Here is a 22,558-nt window from a genome sequence, read left to right on the forward strand (position 1 = left end):
TCTCATTAATTTTTACTCACACTATTAAAAAGGAGATAATATCCTTTTTAAATAAATCAGTAAGTGTTTTAAGAGGCCATCTTTAATAATTTGAATATCATATCCCAGTAAAAAGTCTATATTCCCCTCCCCGATCCCACAACCCAAGAGAAGTAAAGCAGCTTTAAACAAAAAGGTAGACAAGACAGTTTGCGAAGGTAAATGAGCAACACTGGCACTGGCTTCACCTTCCAAGTTTGGCACATGATCATCTTTTAGATAATTTTGTTAAGAGTGTGCCTGGCAATGTGTACATGTTCTATCAAAGGTAGTTTACTACTCTTTTTTTTCCTTTAATAGTTATGGCCAATTTTTGTGCTGTGAGAATTTCTTCTTTTGGTTATTGTTGCTATTTGTTTTGTTATCAGATTAATGGTCACCAAAAATCCAATGTTGGTAAATCATAAGAATTTAAAGTATGATTATAACTTGGAAGGGATTAACTTCTAAATTGTTTTCCCTTCCTTTTTTCATTCTAATCCAGAGCTCTCAGATATAAATTAAAGACAACATGACAGATAATTTTTCACTTCTAAGCGTCAATGATCCAAGGAAGTAAAAGTCTATAGGGTATTATTACGTATGAATCTCGCAGGCCAAAAGAGAATACCAGGTCATGTAGTGATTTGAAATAAAGTATTTTTAATAGGTTTATTCACAAAAGTGCATTCAAAGTTTTTAAAAACTATCAGAGCTCAGATGGATGTCTCCACGAATTAGGGGAAGGGAAAATGAGCCCACCTCACTAAGAAACATTTAAGTACTTTTGGGTGTGATGCTTATAAGGACCAACTATTACTTATAAACAGTGACTTATATAAAGACATCGACAAATAGTATACCAAACCATTCATTCATTAGTAACAGACTTCTGAGAACAACCCACTGTTTCAACTGTGACCAAAGGATTTGCAAATTACAGCCTATGTGTCAAATCCAACCCATCACCTATTTTTGTACAGCTCACCATACCTTGTGATTTTTACAAAACAAAAAATAGTGTTTACAGAACATTTGCCATTAATTTGATGCCAGGGAGCACTAATTTTGATTCTCAGTTAAGCAATTTTAAATCACAGCAAAACTCTCAAGACTGAGAACAGTAACTAGCAACCAATCCAAATCATCTTTGATGTGAGTTCAACTGACATTAGTTAAGCCCTATGTCTTTTTATATCCTAAAGACCTCTGAGGAGCTGCCTCGCAGCTCTAGATGTGAACTTGAACTTCCCAAACATGTAAAGAAATGGTTGTTTACACAGATGTCTTCCAAGATCCCTTTAAAATATAAGCCTATATGATTCAATAAATAAATATGTGTTGAATGGTTAAATAAAATTATAGTCAAGATATATTGACAGAAGAATGAAGACAGACAAAAAAATTAGAACACTAGGGAAACCAAGAGGCCATATTCCTGGCACATTTTTTTTCAATTATTGAGCAGAAATGAGTCCAAAACTTAAAGGAAATGATTGTCAGTGTAGGAAGGAAATGTCCAGAAATTCAAGTTAGGTATGAAAATAAAAATCAAGAAGCTAGTGCCTTCCTAACTAGAAAGAAAAGCTCTGAGTTTGTTTGAATGGGAACAAATATAAGAAAAATAACAAAATTTCTCAATTAAAACAAACTTAATTCTAGCTTTGGAACAGATCGGAGGATATGGAGGTCTGAAACAGCTAAAACTTTAAAAGGGCAATTACATCAATGGATGAAAATTTTGCTTGAAACTGAGAAATTACAAGCAAAATAAAGAGAAAAAGGTACCAAATATGACAAACTCAGAGTTATAACCTTTTTCTTTTGATTCCTCAAAAGAAAAGAAAAAACTAAGCAGGCAAAATTAAGACTACTGAGCCCTAGTGAATCCAAATGAGTGTCCATGGACTGATTATATATACTTGGTAAATTCTTTACAAGAAGGGGAGAAGTAAAAATGTGCAGAGGATTGTTCTGCTGGCAGAAATGCCGGGATAATACAGATCAAGTGTCCAACGCTGGAAGAAAAACCTGTAAAGTAGAGATCAACGTTCATCCCCCCAATGGGCAACTGATGCTGTTCCAATCAGGTAAAGACAATTTCAACCAAGTTTAATACTCAGATAACAGACTGATACACCCATGTGTACAAGGCAAACACATGCATGCACACACACACTAGCTATTGGAATATCTGAAAGAGAAAGGCAAAAAGCAAATGGAGTAGAAACTGATGTGAACTGAAGTAGGCTTTCAAGTTCACTTTTTAAAAAAAAGGAAAAATCTACCATAGGTCAATTTACTATCCTATTAGATTTTGTTTAAAAAAGAAACAAACTAAAACTAAGGTAGGAACAAATCAAGTGCATCACTCCATAATCACACTGACATTCTGTCTCCTTCCTAAATAGTCTATAACCTGACTGAGTTGGATCAACTGCAAAGACAGATTTTCTGCAGTATCTTATTAAAAGGTACTTCTTTCATTTCATAGTAAATACATTTCACTGCTAACCATGTCCAAAGTGCTCAAAATTAAAAACCAGATTTATTATCTTTATCAAGCCCATAATATGTCTGATCACCTTTTTATTTAGTATAGAAATTAGGTCTCAAAGTGAGGCCTGTAGATCCATGGGTTTCTCAAGATTTTTTTAAAAGGTGAAGTCAAAATTGTTTTTGTAATGTTATTAAGACATTACCTGCCTTTTTCATGTAAGTAACATTTACAATGATGTTATAAAGCGGGTAAAATCAAGGCAGGAAGAACACCTTACTCTCTTAGTAGTCATTATATTCTTCACCACCATGCATTCAAAAAAAAAAAATCCATAAAAATTCTTCACTGAAGAATTTCCCTGATGCAAGAAAAAAGAAAAAAAATGCTTACTTTATTAATGTCTTAATCTTCAAATACACATACTTTAATATCCTATGTAACAAAACATTCAGGACACATAAAAGCACTTTGTTGCATGCTAAAATGATGAGTCTCAAAGAAAAGCACTGTGCTATCTGAACTGAGAGCTGAACTGACCCCTTTTTTTCATGGAATGTCACTTTTACTTAGAAGAACAACTGACAGAGTATGGTTTTTCAGACTGAGAATTTTGCAGGCATTTTATTACAAATAAAGTGAAACCATCACTTTATAGAAATTAACTAACAGTATGTGTTGGCAGGGGTAAAACTTAGCTTTTAAGAGAAAACTAGTACTTGGAAATGTTATCAGCCATCATGAGCTTGATTGAGAGCCTCCCAATACTATATTCTAATGAGATCAATGGTAATATTAATGAGTCTGATTTTTAAATATTATATAATCGACACATGGAAGGCCTGCATAACCCAGTGAACAAATATTTCCCCACTGACCAGTACAAAATTATGTATGAGAAACCATTCACTCAAAGTTCAAGAGAGACCAATGAATTTTAATGACTAGAATATAAAATGTTGGCTGACACAATTTGACATCTTGCATTACAACTAGCCCTCAAGAAACTATCTACTTGTTGAAATTTGGTGTAGTATCAAAGAACATCATCCAAATTTATTGAAAAAATATGCATTTTGATTTGAAACATTTACAATTATTTATCTTTGCAGGGCCAGTTTTCATATATTTTGACAACACTAATGTATCTCCACATGTAACTACAGAAGCAAATGTGAGAACACAGCTGTCTTTTATGTGGCCAGAGATTAATAAAGATTTGAAAAATGTAAAACAATGCCACTCTTCTCATGAAAATTTTTCATTTTGAAAAACAGCTGTTTTTCATAAAATGTATTAGAGATGGGTTTATTGTAATGTTAAAATGTGTTAGTAATATAAAATTTCAGTTTAACTTTATGATACAGCCAATATCAATAGCTATAACTCACATAAACAAAAGTTCCTTGGAGTCATTATTAAATTAAGAATGTAACAAGGTACTAAAACCAAAATGTTTGAGACCAGAGAGTCTAAAAATTGATTTCCTCTTGGCAATATTGGTGCTAATCTTTTTGGCAAAGTCCAAGAGTGTCCCTGAAGAATCAGACCTCTTAAACCACTCTACTGTTCAGACTGTAGCATGACCTGAATCTTCAGTTTGACTTCTATTATATTCATGTTGGAATATATGTTAGGTATTCAGTAAATTTACACCTAATAAACAAAAAAAGTACTTAAAATATAGAACATCCTCATGCAAAAGTTCTAGTTTTGGTAAAACATATGGAGTCCACCAACTAAAAGTTGGAGTGAAATCGACAAACTTTCTGACACTATGCCTCTGTAAATGGACTTCTAGATAATCCCACTTGATTCAATAATTTTACTGAGATTTAGTTTATCATTTAATCAACATTTACCGAGTGCTAATATGCCTGGTACTGTTCTAGTTCCTAAATACTGTAACAACACAGAACTCCACTAACATAAAGAATGATGCTGTGAATGGGCTTCACGGGCAAATTTCAGATTGTGTGCCTTTCTACCAAATTCTACTATATAAAGCTGCAGAAAAGGTGTGGAGGCTGTGCCACAGAAGCACACTGCCACATCACATGTCCTTCTCTCACAGTGCAGCCCACACTGTCTGGTAGGTTTGCCCATACTCACCACCTGTGTTAACTGGTAAGGTTCCAAAGGGCTGCACTCTCTTTCCCACCTTTGTGTTTCCCAACTGAAACACAAAGCTGGTGTCTAACAGCCTTTATTTTCCAAAGAGAAGGCAGTGAAAACTACACACAGTGGCAGCCATCTTCACCATATACATGAAAATAAAGAATGCAGGACTTGGGCACTATAAAATCCAGTCCATACATATTCAGTCTGTTAGCTACATCAGCAACACAGTGGACAGCTGAGCAACAAATCTGAAGTTCTTTACAGCCAGATTCCCAGGTTATACCTGGTACAAATTCCATACATGCCCCGCATTTACACTCTGAGGACTCAAAGGAACAGAGGAGATGCAGGGAGTCGAGGACATCTAGGGAATAGAAACACACCTGTGTTTAATAATGGCAAGTAACTATTCCACAGTAATTTTGCTACTCCTACCCATATCAATAATTGTTGTGGATGTACTGGAGGAAATTCAAAATGGGGCTTCCATCCTTTTCAAATATTTGTATATAAAAGCTATTATTTGTCAGCTGGAGAAGCCTAGGCAGAATTGCTGAGTAAATGCAGCTCTTGCAAGGATTTCCCACCATCCCTTTCTCCAGACTCTTACAGAGCACTCCAATCAATATCAACATCACTGAACATGCACCAGCCGGATGGTTTATGCCTCATGGTATGGTGCAAAAGGGAAAAAAAGACGACTTCATCATGAAACCTACAAATGAATTTAATCAAACCTCTAACTACCACTTTACAGAAATTATAGGACTACAGTACAATGTGTTAGCAATACCACAAAGACATAATTAGACAAATCCAGAATATGGGATATTCAACAGAATAAATGAATAAATGTCTTCTACCAGTAAGTGGAAGAAACTTAAATTTAGCAACCAAAAGCAGTATGTAGACCTTACTTGGGTTCTGATTAAAACTATCTGAAAATGTCATTTGGGAGACAAAAAAATAATCATAATTCTCTTTACTGCTTCCAGTTTCTCCTAAGGCTTGTATCTTTTCCGGATCATTGTAACATGTGAAGTTGAGCCTATTCTCTATATTAATGGGAAGGGTAGGGGAAGCTATATATAAGGATGAGGACAGTGAGTGTAAAGACAATACAGCAACTCTTATTTCATATTTAGCAGGCAGCCTAGTCTTTTGATCCTTACTTTGTGTAAAGATCCCCATTTGACTATGGAATACTGGGCTCGACTCTGTTTTCTCTGAAAAGTCAACAGCTCCAGAGTGATAACCCGCTATGAGTTTATCCAGACATACTCCCAGAATTTTCATCAGAAACATACCATTTACTATCAAATTGAGGATCAATTTACTGTTTCCCAAGTAAAGGTATTAGAATGGCCTTATTCCTTCAACATTAATGCAAACGGATGCCAGGTGCTCCATAAAGAGCTTTAACGAAACAAAACCCTAAGGCAGAACAGTGGTGCGCCGGTGCGCTGGAGCTTCTCTTCCCACTCCTCCCAACTTCACAACTTTCTCAGAGAAGGAAATTTAGAGAAAAGAGGATGCTGTGTAGTCAACTTCAGAATCAGTTTGATACATTCTGAAAGTACTCCATTAAGTAATTAGCAGTAAACTTTTTTGAATACCATCTGGCAATCAGATATTTAATCTTTGATTTATCTCAATCATGTAACTAAAAAGTGCTCTTTTTTTTGCACAACAAATAGAAGTGAAAAAGTCCTTCAAGAGATATGAAGCTGTCTGGGCCACGAATCTAAAAAACACCCAACCTCAATTAAAACATCTACTGTTATAATAGCTTTATTGTAATAAAATGTTATACATAAAATATGTTACAATGAAACAGAGGAGAACCTCTACTCCTGTGCTAGATTCTGGTTACTTTATCGGATATCACTGGGTTATTCAGTGTGAAAGGCTTTAAATCTACTCTTGGCCAACAGATAGGAGTCTGGAATTATTTCCCTGCTAGAACTAAAAGAATGTCCCTTCTTTTCCTTTATGTAGTAGGAATGGGCTCACCTTGTTTTTCTGGGTTTTGTTTCTTTGGTCGTCCTCCTTATATTAGTGGTAAAGAAAGATTTCAGGGCATTACTTACAACAACAACAAAAAAAAGCAGCTAGAGGTATGGCAACAAATGAAAGCACTCTTTTCAAAATTAATTTTTTATTTATAAAGAACATTCAATTAAAGAAACAATACTGGATCGAATAATGTGTAGGATAGGTAAGATTTTTCAAACACTGTGGTGACTCAACAAATACTCTAGGAATGACAAGTTATTCACATTCATTAATAAAATGAAAGCTACTTAAGAGCAGACAGTTGATCATTATTATTTACTATTGTACTTGTGTCTAGAATATAGACTGACTCACAAAAGCACTCCATTATTATTTGCTGGAAGAAACAAAAAAAAAAAAACACCTCTTTCTTTTAAACTAGTCAGAATTATTTTGAAAGACCAAAAAATGATCTTCACTGATGACTAAAAGTCCATGGTCTTTCTCACCCATTCCCATCTTGATCTCCGTTACCTTCTCTATTTTTATAAGTTCTATCTCCATATATCTTTGGCCAAACATTAAATACAAAGAAAAAGATCCACACTCCAGTTCTAGATGACCGGGTTCTTGCTTAGTGTGATATATCAAAATCACCTGAGGCATCTTTTTCAAACTAATGTCATGAACTTTGTGACAACTCTAAATGGTCTTAATTAAATTTTAGCAACTAAGAGGTACAGCCCAAGCACGTGTATTTTTAAAAGTTCCTCAGGTCATACAAACTATGCCTTGCATCATGCCACATACTCTAAAATTTCTCTACCTTTAAATCCTGTAACTGTAAAACAAATCAAAATATGTATACACTCTGCACACACACACATCTTTTAAAGCAAACTTCTTAAATCTCTGAGCTACCCAGTTCCTAACTGAACAGGTTTTCGTGATCACCTCAGTTACCCACACTTCTCAGTGCCCTCAAATATGTCATCCTCCTGGACTATATCAGCTCTCCCTCCAATTTCATGTGAATCTAGTGATCAAACATTTCAACATCAGATGCTATGATCTTCGCATTCAGCCCAAGTAGTCCTGCCAATTCTTCCTGAGCATCTGTAACGTATGTAAAGTTCAAACACAATGATGGTATCCAAAATCATTTTGCCCCTCTGAGCCATTTGACATTTTATTATGCTTTTAACTTCCTTATCAAAATTCCCATGATGGATTTTCAAAAATTTTAATTTTCCTCAAGGACCTCATCTCATTGAAAGCCCCTCAATCAGTCAAAGGTCACTTTGCTTCTTTAGTAAAAATAATCAGAACCTCCCTGACTTTTTGCTCATTTCAAAATCTTTATTTTTTATTCACCATACTATTTTTTAAGATTTTATTTATTTATTTTGGAGAGATGGGAACGGAGAGAGGGAAACACCATGTACAAGAGAAACACTGATTGGTTGCCTCCTGCACGCCCCCAACTGGGGAGTGAACCTGCAACCAGGCACGTGCCCTTACAGAGGAATCCAACCAGCAACCTTTCGGTTCGCAGGCTGGCATTCAATCCACTGAGGCACACCAGGCCAGGGCTATTCACCATATTTTGTGCTGACTTGCTGAAAAAGAAAAAATATATATAAAAGAGAAAAAAACTATCTCATATAATCTACTGGGTCTTCTAGCTAAATCACTAACCCTTTGTAAAGGAACTGGATACAGCAACTAATGAAAACAGTAGCTTTTCTCTATTCCGGTAATAAGCACCTAAAAATACAGATGAGAAAATAAATATTCCATTTATAAGAGCAAAAAACAATTAAATATTTACCAAGAAGTTAACAAAATAGGCACAGGATTCAGGTGAGCCAACATAACGTTCTGCTGAAAGATACAAGACTCGAGCGAGGGGAAAGGATGGATTGCTGTGCAGACTTTTGCTGTCACAAGTGACTATCCATCCGAAAGAAAATAAAAGCAGGCCCCCATATTTTACTATAAAAAATAAATCATAGATGGACTTAGTACTTAAATATTTTGTACATGTGTGAATGTATACATGTACATATATACATACTGCAGATATACATCGTAATTAAACATGTAATAATACATGTTCCACCTAGAGAGCTGGGGAAACATCTTTTTAACCAACACTAGAAACTCAAAAAGACAAAAAAGAGCCATATCTGAGTACATAAAGATTTACTAGTTATCAAGGAAATAACATATCCAAGTAACAAAGACTAAAATTATACTCGTTAAAATATAAGAGATTTGATATTTCTGGCAGAAATATGAGGAAAGGTTATTCTCATTTACTGCAAATGGAAATGTGAAGCCCTTTTGAAAAACAATCTGGCAACCTTTTCTTAAAAGTAAACACATTAGCCCCGTCTGGTGTGGCTCAGTGGTCTTGAGTGCCAGCCTGCAAACCAAAAGGTCACTGGTTCAATTCCCAGTCAGGGCACACACCTGGGTTGCAGCCCAGGTCTCTGAGAGGCAACAGATCTATGTTATCCCTCCCTCCCTTCCCCGCCTCTAAAAAATAAATAAATAAACTCTTGTTTTAAAAAAAGTGAAAATATTAGACTGGGTCATACATTTGCTCCTTTTTGTCAGGTTCAAATGATTAAACAGTTAAAAATGCCATGTAGCCCTGGCTGGTGTAGCTCAGTGGATTGAGTACGGGCTGCGAACCAAAGTGTCGCAGGTTCAATTCCCAGTCAGGGTACATGCCTGGGTTGCAGGCCATGACCCCCAGCAATCACATATTGATGTTTCTCTCTCTCTCCCTTTTTCTCCCTCCCTTCCCTCTCTAAAAATAAATAAATAAAATCTTTTAAAAAATGCCATTTAGTTCATCTAATGCACATAACTGTGCAACCTAGAGAAATAAAAGCACAAGTTCCTAAAGATGTTTATTTTAGTATCACTCTTTTTTAGTGTCAAAAAAAAAAGTCTATTCAAGGGAGAGCACCAAAATAAGATTGTGATACACCGATGCTATTCATGGATTATAAGACTTAAAAATAATAAACTGGTGAGGGGGAGTGCACTACGAAAAGTATAATCACATTCATGCATTTAAAGCAAAAGAAATGTGCATTGTATAAAGAAACAATATTTTTGTTGTTAGTTTTGCTTTTGATCTTATGGACTCTAAATAACTTTATTACTAATCACATCCAAATTCAAAGGGTTTTCATACTTAACTCCCAGCCCTTGCCATTTCCAGCATTTGTGAAGACTGAAAAGAACAGTCTTTAAACTTCCAACATTTGACTTCCTAACTCCGTCCTGTCTCTTCTCACTGACTTTTCTTCCTGCCCTAGTATGTGTACAGCTGACTTCTTGGTAGCCCTTTAATCTTCACTCTTCTCTCCCACTGACGATTGCATCCACCCTGAAGAATTAGACAATGACCATGTAACACCTCCCGACCTATCCCTCCCCTCACAGATGGAGCCTTTTTGAAAAACAGTCTGACAACCTTTATTCCAGCTGACTGGGGCATAAATCCTCTTTACAGAATCTTATAACTCAGCATTATCTGGGAATATTTATGCCCTAGGACCCCAAATTTGTTTCTCTTCTTGCCCGTTAACTATCACTGATTCTACCATTTACCAACTTCAGTATCATGTTGGATTTAACTTCCTATCTCAGCTTTCACCTGCACTCTTTGATTCTATCTTCCATTACCTATCCAAAACCACTTTCGGCCATGCCTTCCCTTTCTACAGCTCCTATCACCAGTACTACAATAGTCTCAAAGTCTCCTAGTCACTTCCTTTTATCTTCTGACACCCAGACACAAAACATAACTCTGACTGTGTTATATATATTTTACTGCTACCTATTAGCTTCCATATTCACTCTAAACCTTTTAGCCAGGTATTTAAGTTATCCAGTCTATGGTCTCAAAGTATCTATCTAGTCACACAGCACCTTCCTTAAATGTACCCTTCAGATGAAGACAGATGTTCCTTGACTTTTGATGGGGTTAGGATTCAATAAACCCATCATAAGCTGAAAATACTATTAAGTTGAAAATGCATTTCAATACACCCAACATACCGAACATCATTATGTGCTCAGAAAACTTACATCAGTCTACAGTTGGGCAAAATCATCCCTCTGCCACTGTGCAGCATCACAGGCGTTTCAAGCCACATATTTATGGGGAAATATCAAATTCAAATTTCAAAGTACAGTTTCTACTGAAAGCTTGTTTTCACATCATTGTAAAGTTGAAAGTTTTTAACTTGAACAATCATAAACCAGGACCATCTGTATATCTGTATCATTCTAACATCCAACAAATTCCCACACTCCTGCTTTTTAGCTCTTTGTTCCAAATACAAGTGCTGAAATTCTCCCATTCTTCTTCAAATGTCATCTCCTTATGAGGCCTATTCAAATGCCAACATTAAAGATGGCTGAGTACTTTCCTTCTGTACCCCAAACACAGTATTTTTACTTTTTAAAATAGGCAGAATGTTTGTTTTCTTTTGAAGGCTACTGCTTTTGCATAAATAAAAGTCATTTTAAATTCCCTGAGCTCCAGTTTTTTGTTCTGTTAAAAAAAAAAAAGTAAAATCTAATCTACAAACCTCATGGGTAGGCAGAAATGCATGAAAAAGCAGTTTATAATTTAAGTGTTAAAATTGTTATTGTATTACCTTTTATTATGCATATTTGTTTTTTCAACCACTACCAAACTATTAAACATTTAAAAGGCAGTCTGTTCTTTATAGCCTAACACCCAACACATAGTAGCTGTTCAAATATTTCTTTAAAACTTCGTACGTCGTAAAATAACTCTCTGCTCCAGCATAAAAAATATAATCTAAGCACAATTTATATACCATTATGCCTTGATCAAAATAAAGCATCTAAAATAAGCCACTCGGAGAAAGATAAATACCATATGATCTCACTCATATGTGGAATCTAATTAACAATTTGAACAAACAAGCAAAACAGAGACAAACTCATAGAGAGGTGGATGACAGCTAAGTGGAGAGGGGATGGAGAGAGCTGGAGGGAGTGAGCAAAAAGGAAAAAGGACTTGTGGACATGGACAACAGTATGGCAATGGCAGAAGAGAGTATGAGGGGACTAAATGGTAATGGGGAAAAAATAAAAATTTTTTAAGAAAAAGCATCTATAACCCTTCTCCCCACAGGCATCTCTTCAGGAAAACTACTATCACGTAATACATCTAGACCTCTGATTTAGTCCACCTGAAACACAGTTTAATGGTAGACAGAGGGGGACCCTTTAGAATGGCTGATAAATAACTAAGTAGGTCAAAGTATTTGTGTGATTGTGATGGTGGTATTCTATCCAACCTAACAAATTTATCAAAGATACATAGTTAAACATTAGTGCTTTAGTTTACCATAAAATTCAGAAATTCTAAAGGTTAACATAATGGCTGTATCAGTGACATGAAACAACAGATTTTTTTAAAAAAGTAAATACATAAGAGAAGCATGTTAATTTTCATTAAGCTGAAAGATTTTTTCTCTTTTGCAAAAGCAAAAATTATGGACAATGTTTACAAACATTTTTAAAAAACGGAAGAGAGAGTAGAAATGACTCTGGTCCTACAGAAATCTATAAATAATAATATAAGAGAACCTGGAAGTCCGTGAGTTACCACTGAAAACCGTATGAGCCTGTAATAGCTTGTTAAGAAAGCAAGACAGCGAACTGAACCTGATAGGGTGCTGTCTAAAGGACACGGAAACTACTTAAAGAGGCTATCACTAGCCAGAAATGGGACAATTTTTGAGAAAAATAGAGAAAAGTAACTCATCGATAGAGAAAAATAACTCAATGACCTCAAACACAAATGTGTTTAAATCCATGAGGTTTTAAGATAAACCATTTTTATTGCAATTATGTCGTGCCGTTGGCTAGTATTTCTTGGCATTTTATTTCACAAAAAATTGCACTCATATCTGCTCTTAGATCTCCTATCTATACTCTTGTTCTTACTTGTAATTCATTTATAAAATCTAAAATTAGAACTCTGCAAATCATTCCTGTTATAAATTTTAATCTACTATTGCTAACAGTGCCTGGAAAGGCTACCGTAGTCACAGCTAAGGAACCTTCTTACTGAGAATTTAACTCAAAATTAATGGTCAAATGCCCAGAAGAAGTAGCAGCAAAATAAAAAGTCATGAGTAACTGGACTGTGTTATGCATCAAAACAGGTACAGACAAAAAAGGAAAATGAAGAGTTTGACAGGAATGATGAACAGCAGCTGATGAGAGAAGCAAACCACTTTGTGTGTTCATTTAACAACAACAAAAAAGCTCACCCTGTATGTGATGTTGCTGAGCTCCGTAAACAAACATCGGGCAGCATGATGCAATAGAAAGAGTCCTGGACTGAGTCAGGAGGCCTCTGTTCTAGCCCAAGGCCTCAGTTTCCTCATCTGTAAAATGAGGGTGCTGAATTAGATAATCTGAAAGGGCTCCTCTAGCTTTAACGTTGAGGGATTCTATGAATTTAGGAAAAAGCAATAAAATGTAGGACTTTTGTTAACAGTGAAGTTTAACTGTTAACTTTGGAAACAGCAGGTGGAAAAACAGAGGAAAAGAATTTTCATAAAATTTTGAAATGCAAAAAGCAATTACCTTCTGACTCATAACTGCTGTAAAGGTTTTTATGCTATCCCAGCCTTAATACCATTCTCATCTAAGCTGGATTAGTTATGAGTGACCAAATTATGACCTGAAAAAAATGTATTCACCTTTGGCTAGCCAGACTGCTCGAGTCAACAGTACAGGAAACAGTACAGGAACACCTTTGGGCTAGTAATGATTTCACATGACAATGCATCTCATAACTGTCCTTGGCTAACTAACTGAATCAAGAGTGAAATGACACACAAAAAATTATTACAGTAAATTAAACAATTACTTAATATGCAATAAAGCAATAATTTTATTTGTGATATCCTTCTTTGCTAATGAGTGTATTTTCTCTATGCAATAATTTTTTCTGGTGAGGTCTCAAAACAGAACCTGGCTTCTCCTGACAACACAGCAACGGAAACAAATGATCCCCCTCCCCCAGTGACACACAGAAACATGGAAACGGGTGTCTGTGTCTGAGTTGCCATACTGACAGAAACCAAGCTTCTTATCAGTAACAAATAATAGAAAGGCTCTGGTGCCTCAGAAAAAATGGTGATTTCCTAACTGTAATTTCCTAAATACAATTAGCTGCCTGGTTCTAGCTATTCCTCCAAGGTCTAACTGAATTATAAGTTTTAAGTTCATAGGTCAGTTGATATTCTACTTTATACTTATTTATTTTTTGCTTATGTTGATGCTAAGGTTCTGACCTGGCAGGCTTAAAATTCCAGGGACAAGAGAACCAATAAACATATCTCAATAACAAAAAAATCTATCAAAAGTCTATTCTATTAAAGGATACAATAACTATATTTAAAAGACATAAAGAGTGGGCTGGAATGGGAGTAAAAGGGAGAAAACTGTACTTGAACAATGATTAAAATAAAATTTAAAAAAAGACAAAGATATAATGAAACATTCAATAAGAAACTTGTTTTTAAAGCTTGTTTTATGCAAATTACCTAAGGGATTATAAAATAACTTGACATCCACACAATTTCATTAATTATTCATTTGAACATTTCACCTTGGCAATACAGTACCTAATATGTTATTCAGAATCACTAATAAAATTTCTCTGGTTGGTAGAAACAAAGACAAAAATAAAACAGTCTTCATTGTAATGAAATTTGATCTTGGCTAGTCTAAAAATGTTTATGACATCCATGTGTGTCTGAGATACAAAGTGAAACAAATTTTTTCTTCGTATTGAATATATTTTCCATTTTAATTTGGGTATTTTGATTCATCATCCTAATAAACTGATTAAAATAACCTTAAACTTAATGGCAAAAAACAGAATCAGGATAGATATGCAAAGCATACTTTAGGGCTCTATTTTGAGCATCAGCTGTTCTTAGCAGTTTTCTCCATGACTTTTCAGAGAGGCTTAAACATTACCTTACTAACTAATAAAGATACGTATGATAAGATAGTATTACTTGTGTTGTTTTCAGCCAATGATGCACAGTGTAAAACAAGTCCTGCAGGATGTAGGACTGAACTGGTCTTGGGTGAAACACTCTTCTCTAGGATGGCCTTGGCACTGAGATCAGCAGTTAAAGGAGAATGTGATGTTTAAAGTGACTAGCTGGCATGTCATGTGACACCCACCAGATTGTCCCTACTGAATTTCTATCTATAGAACATAAATACATTTGTAATTCTTTCCACCACTCATACAAATCAGCACACAATTTTCTCAAAGGCCAAAACTCTAAGATATTGGTAATACAGAACTCCTGGAACAATACAAATGGCTACAGCTGGGCACAACACAGCAGCCCATCTGCTTTGAGGAAGTTAAAATACTTAGAAAAGGTAGTAATTCTTTTTTTTTTCATTAATGCAATACTACTAGGAAGATAAAAAAACCAAAGACCAAAATAAATCCAAATCTGACTATTTCAGGTCATTAGAAAAATATGAAGCCATTAAGGAATCAAGTAATTACACATACATTTTATTTTCTAAAATATATTAACTGCTTAGTTTTGTTGGAAGTTCTCATTTCAGGACTGGGGGAGAAAAATTTAAATGACTGAATTAATGGTTGAAATATCACATCTCATAATTACAATTTATACTTTAATTTTATTTTTTGCTCATTCTCGCCCACTTACAACTTATTCTGATGTGTACATTTTAAAAATTTAGCCTATCAGAATAGATTTCCTAAGAGTAAATTAAATGAGAAAAAATGAATTACTGTTTTATAAAGGTTATAGTTAATATCAGATATTTTGTCCATGTTTTAATAGCACTATGTTTTGTGTCTCAGAACTTTATGAAAGAACCCCAAAATTTTGAAACAATGATTTTTGCTTTTCAACCCAACAACTCAGTAACATACTGTTAACCATATTCCCAAAATACAGATGATTTTTCAAAACAAACTCTAATCATCCAATCTGGCTAACAATTCTAGTATAAAAAGTAAGCAATTGTCCTTCTCTGAAAAATGAATACATTACATTAAAAAAAAATGTGTCCAAAGCTATACTTCATAAATGAGAATTGGTCAACTAACAAAATGGAAAGAGAATCTAGTAATTTTCTCTAATAGCATTTTCAAAACTTGTTCAAAATAAGCAACCCCAGGGATTCCATCTCCCATTAATCATACTTGACTCTGAGCATATTCTAATTATGTATCCATTCCATCCCCTCAGCATACTCTAATTATGTATCCATTCCCTCAGAATTTATGTATTATAAATTATCTTAATGAGTCTTTGCTATGTCACTTTGAAGTAATCAAATTATCATGTGGATATGTTTTGTCTTACCTCTTTTATTGTTTATATTTCTGCATCATTCTGCACCCTACACTGTTCAGAGCTCCATGCACAGGCAGAGAAGTGGTAAACTCAAACTATTTTCAAATATAAAGAAACAATATCAAGTTTGATAAAAGCCACTAAAAACAACATATTAACAAGAGGAATCTGGTTTAGAGAAATATTACCTATTAGTATCTTTATAATATTTTACTAAAAAATTTACATACTGAAAAACATACTGAAGAATTAAAAGAACTATACCAAAAATATGAACCCAGCCACCACCAAAGACCTTAAAATTAACATTTCTTTATATTGGTTTTGACACATCTATTAATTGGTCTCAATTTTTGGAGCATTTCAAAAGAAGCTGCAGACCTCAGTATAATTCTACCATATATTTTTCAGCTTGCCTATCACTAACTATAGCAAAGTATTTAATATGGTTTTTCTTTAAAGAAAAAAAAACTTCACACAAAATACAATGGATACATACTAGGCGTACCATTCAATGAGTTTTGACAAATGAATATGCTCAAGTAACCAAACTCCCTAACAGAACACAGGATATTATTACCACTGCCCTAAGAAGTTCCCAATGCCTTTTCCCACTCAATCCCTGTCCCCAAAACCCAGGCATCATTTCTAAGCCATGACAACTACATTTTTTTTTGACAATACAATTTAGTTGTTTCCTCCACCCCATATTTTGAGCAGATAAAATGTGCCTGTTGTTTTTTTAGGACATCGTATAAATGGAATTATACACTAATGTTCTGTTTTATGGATGGCTACTCAGCGTAGTGTTTTCAAAGTTTCTGCAGGCATCGATAAATAGTTTGCTCCTCTTTATTGCTCAGTAATATTCTGTTGTACTAACGTAGCACAGTTTACCTACTATTCTCATGCTGAGAGACACCTAAACTGTTTCCGGGTTAGGGAACAACCCTGTATTTGGCAGCGTTTAGACACAGTATTTGGTACCCTACTCTGTGGTTCTAGGATACCCTCCCTCTTCCTGCTGCTGACTCCTTAATCTGCAACTACTGTGTAGTTAGTTCTGAACTCCGCCTGATTCCTCAAACCAGTGAGACTGCCAACAAGCCAGCAGGAGACTGTCCTCAGTCAAAACCATGAGGAAGCTCACCAAAGCCAGTCCAGTTTCTACTCATTTTTGCTTCTTCTATAGTGTCCTCATAATGGTTTTTGTTTGTTTGTTATCCAGAGAGTGTGGTCATGGTTTGTGGATTTATCTGACAGGAGGCACTACTCCATTTTTTGAATTCTACCTTCCTGTTATTCTTCTGAGCACACTTGCTATAAAGACTGTAACTGACATACCTATTTGGGGAAGGGGTCCCTCAAAAGCTTGATTAAGTCAGTCCTTTCAATCCAAAAGAACCAAACTAGACCAGGAAAAGATGCTTCTGGGTGCTGCTAGGTATGGAAGCTGAAGGAGGGGACCCTGTACTTCTGTGTATGAACCAGCAAAGCCCCAAGTTCATCCTAAGGTGTCTACGCAGAACACACCCAAAGAAGCTAAGATTTCAAGAGCTAAAGATGTAAGTGAGCCACTGTGCAGGTTCTACATTAATCCTGAGTGCTACCTGTGAGGAGAAAACCAAGGCAGCTTAGCAATAGCCTTGAAAAATGACCTAACATTGCAACCGCTGCCCACACTACAGTGAGACAGAACGTGTAGTTTCAACCCAACCATGCTGATCACCCGCTTTAATCAAAAGGAAAAATCATTCTCCCAAGAGGATATAATCAAAAAATTATTCAACACACAACAATCATATGCTAACCTGGATATGATCCAGGCATGAGAATTATCAAATACATTAAGGCAGCTACTTTATCCATCTTCCACACGGTACAAGTATGCACTTGAAATAAAGTATAAAAATAAACAAATGGAAATTTTATAACTGAAAAATTAAGGGTGGGGAGAATGATTTAACGAGTGAATAAATATAGACAAAGGAGAGTAAACACCGAATAACTATCTTTCTGAATAAGAGAATGTAAGTAGGTAAGAAAAAATTCTAATTTCAATTAATTTTTTTTCCTGATAGTTTGCTTCTTTAGTTCTTAACAGCAATGAAAAACACCTAGATATCTTAATCAAGATGCTTTAATCCCATTATTCCATCTCCTCCAGAGGTCCTGTGAAAGCTCTCATGATGCACCTTGGAAGAATATTCAGATTCTATATAATTCGTAGGACAGAATTTTTTTAAATGCTGAACTGCAAATGAGGAGATCTGTTCAAGCCTTGGCTCCTGTAACTATGCGTGTGTGTGTGTGTGTGTGCGCACGTGCGCGCACACACACACACACACAGTATGTTGGTGGTGGCAATGAGGTCTGCTCTGTTACATGGCAAGAAGATAGTGCAAAGTCTTTTGAAATAAATATCCATCTTTACTATGGGTAGCACCAAAAACAAAAAAGGTAGATGGCTTATGAATTGTTTCAAAATAAATGCATTAACAAGTATTGATTTTTATGAAAGCCACTGTCAAAGAGACTCAGAGGTCAACTCAAAAAGGCTTTTTAGGCCAACACAATGTAAGCACATCCATAAAATAAAGAGTAAAAATGACAATGCAATAAACATTTAAATCTACAAACTCATAATGACACCTTAAATAGTTCTCACTGGTCTACTTTTCCAGGATTCTAGGCAACAACTCAGTACTTGAAAATTAGTAAATAAAGGAAAGAATCAAGTATTTCAGTGTGCCTCTCCTGTGGCAACTGTACCACAGGGCAAACCAAGCATCTAATGAGAGAATTTTCTGTTTGTAGAAAGGTTACAGATAATAAAGACTCAACACAACTACAATGTCAACATTCTGTACACTCATAGAAATAATGGATCAAGGAAATGGCCCACACTGACCACCTAGAATAACAAAGAGACAACCAAACATTGTGTGCTTCTTCATGGAACTACTTAGCACCACACCATCCCTCCCTCCCAAATAAAGCAAAAAGGCCTGAATTAGATGAAACTTTTGCATCTACCAATTTACCAAAATATACAAGGTAAAGAGAGGCATTTTACTACAGGAATGCAGTTAATAAAATACTGAATGAAGAAACCTTATGGGTTGGGTTTTCTCTAAAGGAGAAAGATTTTTAATAAAGAGCTAAACGCATAAGCTGCACATTCCAACCAAAGATAATATATGAATTCTGTTGTGATGTTGTAAAAATATTATTTATGAGACGATGGGGAAACAAACTAAATGGATATATGGTGATATTAAGAGATTACTGTCATTACATCCCAATCATTAGGATGTCCATTATTTAATAAAATAAAACTAAACAATCCAAAGAAAATGGCAAGTATTGCCAAGAATGTAGAGCAATCAGAACTCATGTCCACTACTGTTGGGAATATACAATGGTGCAGCCACTTTGTAAAACAATATGGAGGTGCTTAAAAAAATTAAAACTACTACCTATGATCCAGCAACCTCACTTCTGAGTATACAGCCAAAAGAACTGAAAGCAGGATCTGAAAGAGATACATGCACACCCATGTTCATCACAGCATCATTCACCACAGTCAAAGGTGTAAGCAACCCAAATGTCCACTGACAACGAATAAAGGAAACATGACATATACATACAAAGTATTATTCGGCCTTTAGAAAGACAGAAATGAAATCCTGTCATATGGTATAACATGCATGAACCTAGAGGACATTATGTTAAGTTATACAAGCCAGGCACAAAGGAAAAATACTGTACGATTCCATTTATACAAGGTAGCTAAAGTAGTCAGACTCATAGCAATAAGCAGTGAACTGGTTGCTGCTAATGGCTGGGGGAGAGGGAGAATTGGGAGTGGCAGTTCAGTAGGTACATAGTTTCAGTTTTGCAAGATGAAAAAGTTCTAGCAATCTGTTGTATAACAATGTAAATACAGTTAACACTACACATACGTGTACTAACTGCACACTTAAAATTGTTAAGATAAATTTTGTTTTTGCACTACAATTTTAAAAGTATATTTAAATTCCTTTTCAAATAAAAAATATTGCTAATTTTTAAAGTGTGATAATGGTGTGGTGGCACACGTTTTTAAATAGTCCATATCTTCCATAGATACATACTAAAACATTTATGAATGAAATCATGCGCTTAAAGTGTTGGCTTCAAAATAATCAAGTGTGGAGGTGCCCCCACAGGGGAATAGTAGCAAGATGGTTAATGAAAAACTGTTGACTACTGCAGCAAGGTGAGAGTTTATTAATCTATTCTCTCTACTTTCATGTACGTTTGAAATTTTTCACAATATAAAGTTAAAGTAATAATACACACCTGTTGGCCAATGGGTTCTATTAATTCAATAAAGTAATTATAAAAAGTAGTATAAAACATTTTTATAGGAAGTAGCTGTAAATAATGACGATTTAAGGTGCAATTAAAATAACTTATACCTGGACAAGTGGTGAGTGGGATAAAAAACGAATGTTATGGATCCCTCATGGTTATTATATGAAGAGCGAAGTTGAGGGTGGGTGTGGGGGTACTAGAGCTAACTGTTCCCACAAAGCATTCCTTTATGGCATGTTCAGAGAACACACACAGCACAGGCATAATCCTAAACACTACAGCATTTCTCAGGTTCGCAGGAGAATCACCATTTTGGACCAGTGTCTGTAAATTTACAAGTACTGCATGCCAGCGTGTAGAAGAAATGTCTTTCGTGTCCTCAGATGAATGCAAGCAAGTTTGTTGTTAATTCTGTCCTTCATCTCTAATACACACACATATATGAACACTAACATGAATAAACATACATTTCTGTGGTCATAACTTAGAAATGATTTTCAGGTATGTTCAACAAAATTGGCAAGTGTGAGATGATCTGATTTAAAACAGTCTACGAGTTGTTTCCAAGACAAAGCAGCCACACAGCCTACGTGAGCAGCACATTTCAAACTTCTTGAGGGCAGGTGCATCACAGACACCAAAACCCTGTACACCTGATGCTCAGAGCAGACGTGTCACGAATAGGTAAGACTCCAACAACTTAGTAAACTAACAGGTTTCAAATGTGAACTTCAAACAAAACACCAGAGGCAGATATTCCAAAAAGCCAAAGATGATTTACCACAGAGCTGCTTCTTACAATAGAAACTCTGTAGTGTTCCAAAAGAAAAAAAAATAGTATGTTTAATGAGTTAATGAGTCACCCAAGCACCCTAAAGAACCCAGCAAGTAATTCATAAATTAATTAAAAACCATGTAATACTTCAAGCTGGGTAAAGACAGAAAAAGATTCCTATTTTTCCCAACATTCCCCATGAGCTGCTGAAGGAGGCAGCAGGGGAGGGGACGGGGGAGAGAGCAGTAGTGGGGAGAGAAGGAGAGAGGGGACAGGAGGGGAGGGAGGTAGCGAGAGAGAGGTCATTCCCCACCCTCCAACAAGAATTCAAAAGGTAGTTTAGACAAAGGACATCCTCCCCTTATCAACATACTGACAAATCCATCTTTAAAATGAATCCTCTTCTAGGAATATTCCCACAGATAACTTATCGCACCCTGGTATCCAGGTTCTTGTTAATTTTTAGTTTTTATTTCATACTGATATATCTACTATCTCTCATAAAATTCTATCAACCTTAATCAGTTTCTATAGCTCCCCGATTTAATTTTTAAAGCAAAAATCTGATTAAGTAAAAATTATTTAAATTTTTGATGATGCACTATTTTGAAACAGATTTTGTTAAGTAATTCTAAATAACAAAAAGTAAAATGATTTCTCCTGCTATTTACTGAGCTCCAAAATACACAGCAATACAATTTAGGTAAGGAATTACTCTTTGTAAGGGAGAATCATTCTAATCTAAAATGAAGAGTGATGAGATCACTTAACCTATAGCTGGAGTAAACTTAATTTATTCCAATTCCATCATCGAATTTTATGAGTACTTGCCAAAAGTCATCCAAGACACATGCAAGAAAGAAAGCAAATTCTAACTCCTACAGAGTCCAGTGGTCTTTCTGCTATATAACACAGTGGACAGATTTTCATTCCACAAGGAAAGGTTTCTAAATGGTGAAACAGATAAAAATGTTTCTCCCAAAAATTATTCACTAGCTAAAAACAGGCAGAATTTCAGCCATTTAAATCCCCATTAAGTATAAATATTAGGATAAATGCAACATGCAAAATTAGACAAGATGACAGACAAAAACACAAGCTATTACTCCACTAAAAACATTAAGTTCATCATGAAAATTCTATTCACATGTAATCTACCTGGTAAAATACAGAAATATCACTACATAATAATACTCTTCATCGGGATAACCATAACCAAGAGGTTTTAAAACCTATAGATAGTGGAAATATTCAAAATAAGGACTTGCCTTTTCATTTTTAATACTAAATATTCAAAAAATATGTTAAGTACCTCAAATTATGTATTTTTAAAAAGCATTTCTTTAGGAACAC

At 35.2% G+C, this 22,558-nt stretch overlaps 1 protein-coding gene across 5 annotated transcripts in view; it reads right to left on the reverse strand.

The window, feature by feature from the left end:
- The window catches only part of TBL1XR1 (TBL1X receptor 1), a 150,935-nt gene that overhangs the window by 47,909 nt on the left and 80,468 nt on the right, over window positions 1-22,558 (reverse strand). Inside the window, exon 2 of one of the 5 annotated variants that reach the window (XM_036017710.1) lies at window positions 12,970-13,086. The exons of the other annotated variants lie outside the window; for them this stretch is intronic. The gene's annotated coding sequence lies outside the window, so the exon portion shown is untranslated. The remainder of the gene's footprint in view (window positions 1-12,969; window positions 13,087-22,558) is intronic. 5 annotated transcript variants of the gene reach the window in all.

This window comes from Phyllostomus discolor, chromosome 2 (genome assembly GCF_004126475.2).
Source record: "Phyllostomus discolor isolate MPI-MPIP mPhyDis1 chromosome 2, mPhyDis1.pri.v3, whole genome shotgun sequence".
NCBI lineage: Eukaryota > Metazoa > Chordata > Mammalia > Chiroptera > Phyllostomidae > Phyllostomus > Phyllostomus discolor.